Raw genomic sequence first — 11,082 nt, 5'->3', positions numbered from 1 at the left:
CTTAGATGATCTTTTTGTACATATATATGGAATATCTGTGTCTACAAAATGTTTATTAGAACTAATTAGTGAGTTTAGCAAGATTGTGGGATGTAAAAATAAGAATAATTATATTTTTATATGGTAGCAACAACATTTAGAAACTGAAAGTAAAAAAGGAATACCATTCATAATAGCATGAAAAATTATGACAAAATTTATGCAACAACTATATGCAAAAGGCTATAATAGCAGTGGGATAAATGCTTAAAATTTTTTTAATGTTTTATTTATTTTTGAGACAGAGAGAGACAGAGTATGAGTGGGGAGGGGCAGGGAGAGAGAGAAGGAGACACAGAATCTGAAGCAGGCTCTAGGCTCTGTCAGCACCGAGCCTGACACAGGGCACAAACTCACGAACATGATATCATGACCTGAGCTCAAGTCGGAGGCTTAACCGGCTGAGCCACCCAGGTGCCCCCCAAAAAAGTCTTAAATAAGTAGAAAGATGTAATAAATTCATAAGTCAGAAGACTGAAGATTTTTAAGATGTGAATCCTATCCAAATTGATTCCATATGATACCAATTAAAATCTTATTAGGCTTTTTTATAGAAATTGACATACAAATTCTAAAATTCATAATGAAATTCAAATAATCCAGGATAGTCAATGTAAGTTTAAATAGTAAGAACTAAGTTTGAAAATTAATACTACCTGATTTCAATGCTTAGTATAAGGCTACAGTAATCAAGAAAACATGTTGTAAAGGTAGAAAAATACATTAGTGGAACAGAATACGGGATTCAGAAATAGTTATACACGTGTGTGGACAACTGGTGTTTATCAAAGAAGATTATGTTTTCTTCACTGACTAGACTTTATTTTCTCTAATGAATTGCTTTTGCTTTAAGAAAAATACAGTCTTTATAGTATATGATGCTGCATCACTTGGTTATCCAAATACAAAAGAAAAATGAACTTGGATCCATACCTTTTATGATAAACAGAAACAAATTAAAACGTTTCATAAACCTAGTGTAAAACCTAAAACTATAAAACTTGTAGAACATAGGAGAAAACATTTGTTTCCATGGGTTGGACAAAGATTTTTAAGTAAGATTTTTCTAAATACAATACCAAAAGCATAGCACAAAAAATATTAATAAGCTGGACTTCAAGGTTTCAAGAGACACTATTAACAGAATATAAAGACAAGCCAGAGACTGGGATTAAATAAATTCAAATCACATTTTGATAAAGGACTCATGTCAAAATGTATAATGAACTTTCAAAACCCAATAAAAAACAAAACAGGAACAGCTATACTAAAACAAAAGTCAGTAGAAAGATGGGCAAAAGATTTGAATAGACAACTCACCAAAGAAGTTACACAGGTGGAAAATAAGCATATGGAACCATATTCGACATTAATATTCATTGAGAAAATGCGAAATAAGACATTTCTGTAGTCCTTTTAAAGGGCTACAGTTAAAAAGACTGACTGTACTAAGTATTGCAAAAGACAGGAACTCATACTTTTGTGCACTGCTGGTAGAATTTTAATTTAGGACACTTTCTTTGGAAAGCGGTTTGGTGGTACTTAGAAAGTGAAATTCACACTCACCATATGAACCATCTGTTCTGCTCCTAAATATTTTCTCAAGAGAAATTAAAGATGTGTACATGAATGTTCACAAGAATATTCACAGCAGCTTTATTAGTTATAGTAAAAAACTGCAAAATATTCAGTCTGTCAACAGATGAATGGATAAACAAATTGTAGAATATCTACACGATGGATTTTGTTCAACAAAAGTGGATAAATTTGATGCATACAAGTCGGATGAGTCAAAAATATGGAATGGAAAAAGTCAAAATGAAAAAAAGTAAAGTTCCTACTTTATTATTCCATTCGAAGAACATTTCAGAAAATGTTTAAAAATATGTTGATCCATATTGCACTTTGAATGAATCATTTGTCTATGCATGATTTTGCAATGACATGCATTAGTTATTGGAAAATATCTGTCACAGAATTACATTGTCAAGCTGATGATGACATATATAAATTTTCTAAGATGATACTTTTCATTTGGAAACTAGAATTATTGTTGAAGTGGCTGGCTTACTTAGTTTCTTGAAAATGTTCTAAGTACCTGAAAAACTATAATTTGTCCATTGTTCTTTTATATCAAAAGGTTTCCATGAAAAAAGTGGTAGTTATGCTCACAAATCAATCACAAAAGTGATTTTCCTTGAGACATCCATTATATTTCATTATACTGCAGCAGTGTTTTGTGAGCATTCCTATCTTATCACAAGTAGCATTATAAAGATATGCACTCTAATATTAAGATTTAATAAAATTAACATTTTTAACTACTTCAGCAAGAACATTTTTCAGTGTAGCTTTTCTTGTTGTTGTTACATTTTTGCACTGCAGGTATAGAGTGCTGAAGAATACAAATGTTTCCTACCGAGTACAATTTGCTGCCAGCAGTTTTACCCACCGTTGCTTTTGCACCCAGTGAAAAAGACAAATAATGCCTTACTGTTCGTAGTGTGTTTTTGCATTAGCGGCTACTGTGACATAGTTCTGACTTTTCAGCCCCTGAAAAGGTCTTTAGGAGCCACAGGACTTTGCAGACCACATTTTGGAAAACGTTGGAAATGATTTCATAACTAAAGACAGAAAAAAATCATTGAGGGCCTATAGAGGCTTTTTTTTTTTTACAAGAAGAAACAAAAGCAACAATTAAAAACACCTGGGAGGAAAACGAAAACTAAAGGAGTAAATTATGTTTCAATATGAAGCAAACTAAAATGTGGCAAGATTTTAAACAGTTGAGAGAGTATCTCAAACAAGAATGCCAGTAACATTTTTCTTGCATAGTCCAGAGTTTCTGACATTGGAACATATGCAAAAGAAATATAATTCTTAAATATATTTTTAGCCAGGAGTGAATAATATTTATATAATTGTATAACTCAGATCTTGTTTATTTATGTCTAACCTTTAGAATAGACAAATCATGTAGTATTTGGCTGGGTTGCAAACTACATTCGTGTATTAACGTTGTGTGAGAGAAGAGCTCACCAAGGACAGGACATGTCAGCGGAGGTCCATTGGCAGGAAAGGTGGAGGAGAGACCAAGGCTGCTGAAAATTAAGAGGCAAGAGATACCACTGATCAAGGAACACATAAATAAATTACTTAAACATACAGTTGGAATGCCATATAGCCTACCAATGGTGGCATTTAAAGCAGAGGACTCTGGAGGAGTTTGAGGCATGAATAAGTTAAATCTTCAACTTTCAGGGCAAGTTGATCAATAATTAACTATTGAAGCTGAAAAATAAATATTAGAATGGAATAGTCATGAAAACAGCCTCTAACAGATTTAAAACTACACAGAATAGAATTCTGTTTCCAGGAAACTGGACCAAAGTAAGGAGGAAGAATAATGCTTTTCTTTGTTTTAATGTTTATTTTCTTTGTTTTGAAAGGGGGGACAGGGGGAGAGAGAGAACACCAAGCAGGCTCCATATTGTCTGTGCAGAGCAGATGCAGGGCTTGATTCCACAAACTGTGAGATCATGACCTGAGCTGAAATCAAGAGGTGGACGCTTAAACGACTGAGTCACCCAGGTGCTCCAGGAAAATGCTTTTCAATATCACGTCATGTGTAGTGTTTTCTTCAAATAAAAGCACTGATTAAATAAACAATTATATAAATAGTATATATATAAATTCTTTATATTTAAAATATATGTATATGGCATAGAAATATAATTGTAAAGATATATGATTAATTAAAATAAATAAGTAAATAAATATTTTACCTGTGGTTTAACTTCGGTGCATTGCTCATCTTCTCATAACGAACCTGAAGGTTTCATCTCCTCGAGTTTCTAGGCTTTGCCTTTCCTTTCTGCTAAGGCATAGCATATAGTATCTAGTATATAGTAGGTGCTCCGTAGATACTGAATAGATGTATACTGCCATAATATTGTTTTAATTCCAAAGAATACAATGACATCCTTTAAATAATTTCATCTACTACAAGTTAACTTTTCTAGGTAATTCTAGTGTAAAATCATTCTAGGTAGTTCTAGTGTAAAATAAGACTACAGTCTGGTGGTTAAGTGTCCTTTTTCAAGGATTAAAATGGAGGAAAGTAATGTTTTTTGAGTGCCTCCCCTCATGTATCATTTTATTTAATCTTTACCACAACCATATATATGAATTATGGTAGGAAGACAAATTACAGTTATCTTGCCTCCCCTGCTTGACCAGTGCTGGCCAGATGGAAGAGCCTCAATAGTCTTTGAAGAAATTCATTGAAAGTTAAAATTATGTTAATGAGAAAAAGAGGAAACAAAGCATCAGAAACTTTAAGCAACTTTTCTAGAGTTAAACTGGAACTAGTAGATGGTTTGAAATGTTCCTGGCCAAGCCCAGAACCTGTGATTCATGTTATGTTCTTGTCTGGCACTGGAAACAGACTACCAGCTCTGTGTGGTAGTTCAGTATTGTGGGTTTTGCTTTTTAAATTGTCTAGTTTTACTTACTTTCAAGGAAAAGACTTTGTGTCTGATCCTTAAATATCGTTTAGAATGACAGTGTTGGTTCCATCAGGGATTAACAGACTAATTCTTCATAGCTACTCTCCTAGACTACAAGACAGCTTTATGCGTGGAAAGCCGTTGGCATTGAGTACCTGATTTTCCCATCAAGAAACTTCCAGGAAATTGAGGTACAAGTGATAGTAGCTATTATATTTAATATTCCTATAATGTCCATGAATCTGACTGCATAAATTTTATCATGTAGTATGTTAAGGAATGAGATTAAATTAAGCCTTGATTTAGCATTGATCTAGAAGGTTTACCAAGCAGCTTGATTCAGTCATGGTGTCCTGATCCAGGCAGATTCCATTTTCTGTTAAATATGTCCATACCATTTTTTCAAAGTAAAACACACAAAAACCAAGAGAAAAACCACACCTAACCTATGGATGCTGGCCAAAATGGAGCTTTTGATTTGGCATTCTCTGTATTGAGAGTGTGTGTTGTACCCGGTAACCAGACTAATAATAAATGCCACATAAATCTCTAAAAATAGAGCACTGCCAGTTCTGATACAGTCTACAAATAGTTAGAAAAACAATATTAGTCACTCTTTCAAGGATGTTCTCTTTTTTGTTAGCTTGTTTTAATATTCCAAGATAATGTTAGGTGATAGAAATAAATTGCATTGGCTCAGTTCTGAGAAGCATTTCAAACCCAATAAGTGGCTGCTGATTTCACATTGTTCTGTCTAGCTTCTCTCCGACTTATACTTTATGAGTTGTATTTAGTTCAGGTCCAGTATTTAGAAACTCAAACCAAAAGCATGTGGAGATTTTCTGGTTTGAAGTGTGTATGGATCAGGAATAACCAAGAGAAGAAAGAAAGAGTCAGCTTTTAAAGTAGGTTAAGTTTCTGATCCCACTCAAGTCTAATGGATCATTATGTTTTTTAGACATTTCAATAATTACCACCAAATAGAATGTAAAAGGTATTTAAATTTTTAATGTTTATTTATTTTTGAGAGAGAGAGACAAACACAGAGTGTGAGCGGGAGGGAGACAGAGAGAGGGAGACACAGAATCTGAAGTGGGCCCCAGGCTCAAAGCTGTCAGCACAGAGCCTGATGCGGGTTTGGAACTCACAGAGTCCTGAGACCATGACCTGAGCTGAAAGTCGGACTCTAAACCAATTGAGCCACGCAGGTGCCCTGAAAGTGCACCTGGGAATTTTTTAAAAATTTTTCAACTTATATTTTAAAATATTCCTATTGGGGCGCCTGGGTGGCTCAGTTGGTTGGGTGTCTGACTTCAGCTCAGGTCATGATCTCACTGTGGGTAAGTTTGAGCCCCTCATGAGGCTCTGTGCTGACAGCTCAGAGCCTGGAGCCTGCTTTGGATTCTGAGTCTCCCTCTCTCTTTGCTCCTCCCCCATTCATGCTCTGTCTCTCTCTGTCTCTCAAAAGTAAGTAAAAATTTTAAAAAATTAAAAAAAATTCCCATTGTTTGAATCATACTTCACTATTTCAATGTTCACACCCGCTTCAGCTGTTCAGTAAAGTACTAACTGCCTCCTTTTTGTTGCCCCTTTTCTATTTTTCCTAAGGCACAGACTACAATAGGCCAGGGATGGGCTCACATGATTGTCATTAACAGATGTACAGGCTTCTCAAAGTCCTTTGTCATTGTCACCTTTAATGCAAAGTGATGGTTTAAAAAAAAGTTGTGTTTACCTATGGCATAATTATCTTTGACTTTGGTTACTTTTTAAATTGTAAATATTGGGGCACCTGGGTGGCTCAGTCGGTTGAGCCTCCGACTTCGGCTCAGGTCAGATCTCACGGTCGTGGGTTCGAGCCCCGCATCGGGCTCTGTGCTGACAGCTAGCTCAGAGCCTGGAGCCTGCTTCTGGTCTGTGTCTCCTTCTCTCTCTGCCCCTCCCCCCTCATGCTCTGTCTCTCTCTGTCTCAAAAATAAATAAAACGTTAAAAAAAGTTAAATTGTAAATATGACCTTGAATAATTTAGGTATTTTTTCTGTTAACCAATTCCCTCATTTGTAAAACGGGATAATATATGTCTCATAAGATAAAGATTAACTAAAATAATACAGTATTAGTCAAGCTTTAGTCATATGACTATCAATTTTGAAAATTTTTATTAGACTAATCATTTATTAAATGATGTTAATGTCACTTAAAATTAATATGATTTTTAAAGAAGAAACTTTATATGATAACCATAAATGGTCTAATATTTTCTATAGTAATTTAAAACATAAGAAAAATAAATATCATTAAATATTTAACATTTAATAAAAATAAGGACTTAAAGGCAAATAGCAAAAATTTGATTATTTATAAAATGCATGACTAAGAAAATTTCCTTAAAGAATAAGGGAAAACTGTTAAAAATCAGTTGGCAATGTACTTAGCATTGGACTCAATGTTACTTTCATTAAGATGAATGTGAGTTTCTCCATCTGTAAGACATTTCAGTATTTTTTAAATTCTTTGATATCATAAGAATACCGGATTAGGGGCAGTCCTTTAAGCATCTGACTCTTGGTTTCTGCTCTGGTTATGATCTCACAGTTAATGAGATCCCAAGTCAGGCTCTGTACTGATAGCCAGAACTTGTTTAGGATTCTCCCTCTTCCTTTCTCTCTGTCTATCCTCTGCTTATGTGCCTGCTCTCTTTCTCACCCAAAATAGATAAACAAACTTTAAAAGGAATACCAAATAATATGTATATGTAGCAGGCATAAATGTTGTATCACTACTCAGATTGTCATTTAAAGTTTTAATAGAGATGGGCAGCCTTCCTGTGATTTTTTTATTTATTTATTTATTTATTTATTTATTTTTGAGAGAGAGAAACAGTGTGACCAGGGGAGGGTCAGAAAGAGAGGAAGACACAAACTCTGAAGCAGGCTCCAGGCTCTGAGCTGTCAGCACGAAAGCCCTATGCGGGGCTCAAACCCATGAACCGTGAGATCATAACCTGAGCCGAAATCTGATGTTTAGCCAACTAAGTCACCCAGGTGCCCCAACCTTACTGTCTGTGTAGATTAGATGCAACATTTATCATTTTACCTTAAGATATGTTTAATTGTAAGAAAGACATCACCTATCTATGTATTTGAAGACTGAGAAACTTTAAGTGTTTTGGAGATAAAGTATTAAGTACTTGAATTGGCAAATATGCTTTTGGAGAAAGAGGATGTCTAAGAAAATTCAAAAATTTCTTCCAAGGGATATTACAAACAAATTTAAGAAAAATAAAACTTAAATAGCATGACAGTTTAAACAAAGCTGTCAAATATTTCTTATCTTAAAATAATATTAAAACAGGTAGATAGAGGACAGAAAAAGACTAGTACAAATTGTGTATTAATGAATTTTATCATTGTTTGAAGTATAATTAACATATAGTACCATATTACTTTCTGGTGCATAATGATTTAACAATTCTGTATATTGCTCAGAGATGATCAGGGTAAGTGTACTCATCACCTCTGTGTATTTCACCCATCCTGCCCCCACTTCCTCTCTAGCAACCACTAGCTTTGTCTCTTTTTCTTAATTGTTCATTTTTGTTTTTCAAATTTTACATATGAATGAAATCATTTGGTATCTGTCTTTCTCTGTCTGACTTTCCTCTTTTTTTTTAATGTTTATTTATTTTTGAGAGAGAGCATGAGAGGGTGTGCAAGTGGGGGAGGGGCAGAAAGAGAGGGGGTACACAAGATCTGAAGCAGGTTCTGTACTGACAGAAGCAAGCCTGATGAGGGGCTTGAACCATGAACCTTGAGATTCATCCATGAACCTATGCTGAAGTCAGATGCTCAATCGACTAGGCCAGCCAGGCACTGCTGTCTGACTTATTTCACTTAGTATTACACCCTATAGGTTCAACCACGTTGTTGCAAATTGCAAGATATCATACTTTTTTAATGGATGAGTAACATTCCATTGTGTATATACATCACATCATCCTTATCCTTTCTTCTGTTGATGAACTTACCGTTACTTTCATATCTTGGCTATTGTAAATAATGCTGCAATAAACAGAAGTGATGTATCTTTTTGAATTAGTGCTTCTTCTTTCTTTGGGTTAATATCCAGTAGTGGAATGACTTAATCATGTAGCACTTTTTAATTTTTAATTAAACAAAAATTTTTTAGGAACCCTATACTCTTTCCATAGTAGTTATAGCAGGTGCATTCCCCTCAACAGTGGGTTCCGTTTTCTCCAGATCCTTGCCAATACTTGTTATTTAATGTCTCTTAGATTCTAGTTATTCTGACAGGTATGAGGTGAAATCTCATTGTGGTTTTGATTTGCATTTCCCTGATGATGAGAGGTGTTGAGCATCTTTTCATGTGTCTGTAGAGCATTTGTATGTCTTCTTTGGAAAAATGTCTATTTGGGTCCTCTGCCCATTTTAAGTTAGATTATTATTTTTGGAGGGTATTGAGTTGTTTCTGTTTTTAACCCTTATTGGATATATCATTTGCAAATATCTTCTCACATTCAGTACATTGCCTTATTTTGTTGATGGTTTTATTTCCTGTGCAAAAGCAGTTTAATTCTGCTTTTGTTTCCCTTGCCTGAGGAGGAATATTTAGGAAAATGTTTCTACAGCTGATGTCAAAGAAAGTACTGCCTATGTTTTCTTTTAGGAATTTTATGGTTTCAGGTCTCACATTTAGGTCTTTAATCGATTTTGAGTTTGTCTTTGATTATGGTATAAGAAAATGGTCCCGTTTCAGTCTTTTGCATGTGGTTATCCAGATTTCCCAGCACCCTGTGTTGAAGAGAATATAATTTCCCTGTTGTATAGTCTTGCTTCTTTTATCATAGATTAATTAATAATGTAATAGCAGGTTTATTTCTGGACTCTATTCTGTTTCATTGATCTGTGTGTCTATTTTTATGCCAATAACATACTGTTTTGATTACTACAGCTTTGTAGTATATCTTAAAATCTGGAATTGAGATGGCTCCAACTCTGTTCTTCTTTTTTTTTTCAAAATTGCTTTGAATATTTGGAGACTTTGTAGTTCCATAAAAATTTTAGGGATAGTTGTTCTAGTTCTGTGAAAAATGTGCTGTTGGTATTTTGACAGAGACTGCATTAAATCTATAGATTGCTTTGTATAACATATACTTTGTAACAATATTGTTTTTTTCCAATCCTTGAGCATGGAATATCTTTCCATTTGTTTGTGTTATCTTCAGTTTTCTTTTCAGTGTTTTATAGTCTTTGAGGTATATGTCCTTAGTTAAATTTATTCCTAGGTATTTTATTATTTTTCATGCACTCTAAGTGGGAAGGCTTTCTTAATTTCTCTTTCTGCTACTTCATTATCAGTATATTCAAATGCTTCTGATTTCTATGTTTTAATTTTATATCCTGAATCTTTGCTGAATTCATTTATCAGTTCCATTAGTTTTTTTAGTGGAGTCTTTAGGGTTATTAATGTATTAATTGATTTTATTTTATTTTATTTTATTTTTTACATTTTTTATTATTTATTTATTTTTTAATAGTTTATTATCAAATTGGTTTCCATACAACACCCAGTGCTCTTCCCCACAAGTGCCCTCCTCCATCACCACCACCTCTTCCCCCCCTCCGCCTTCCCCTTCAACTCTCAGTTCATTTTCAGTATTCAATAGTCTCTCAAGTGTTGTGTCCCTCTCTCTCCCCAACTCTCTTTCCCTCTTCCTCTCCCCCTGGTCCTCCATTAGGATTCTCCTGTTCTCCTGTTAGACCTATGAGTGCAAACATATGGTATCTGTCCTTCTCTGCCTGACTTATTTCGCTTAGCATGACACCCTTGAGGTCCATCCACTTTGCTACAAATGGCTATATTTCATTCTTTCTCGTTGCCATGGAATACTCCATTGTGTATATATATATATATACACAATGGAGTATTCTTGATCCACTCATCAGGTGATGGACATCTTATTGATCCACTCATCAGGTGATGGACATTTAGGCTCTTTTGGTGATTTGGCTATTGTTGACAGTGCTGCTATGAACATTGGGGTACATGTGCTCCTATGCATCAGCATTTCTGTATCTCTTGGGTAAATCCCTAGCAGGGCTATTGCTGGGTCATAAGGGAGTTCTATGGATAGTTTTTTGAGGAACCTCCACACTGTTTTCCAGAGTGGCTGAACCAGTTTACATCGTACCAACAGTGTAGGAGGGTGCCTGTCTCTCCACACCCTCCCCAGTATCTATAGTCTCTTGATTTGTTCATTTTAGCCACTCTGACTGGCATGAGGTGGTATCTCAGTGTAGTTTTGATTTGTGTTTCCCTGATGATGAGTGATGTTGAGCATCATTTCATGTGCCTGTAGGCCATCTGGATATCATCTTTGGAGAAGTGTCTGTTTATGTCTTCTGCCCATTTCTTCACTGGGTTATTTGTTTTGTGGGTGTGAAGTTTGGTGAGTTCCTTGTAGATTTTAGATACTAGCCCTTTATCTGATATGTCGTTTGCAACTATCTTTTCC

Source organism: Suricata suricatta, chromosome 2, assembly GCF_006229205.1.
Source record: "Suricata suricatta isolate VVHF042 chromosome 2, meerkat_22Aug2017_6uvM2_HiC, whole genome shotgun sequence".
NCBI classification, from domain to species: Eukaryota; Metazoa; Chordata; class Mammalia; order Carnivora; family Herpestidae; genus Suricata; species Suricata suricatta.
Note: the sequence above shows the minus strand (reverse complement) of the source record.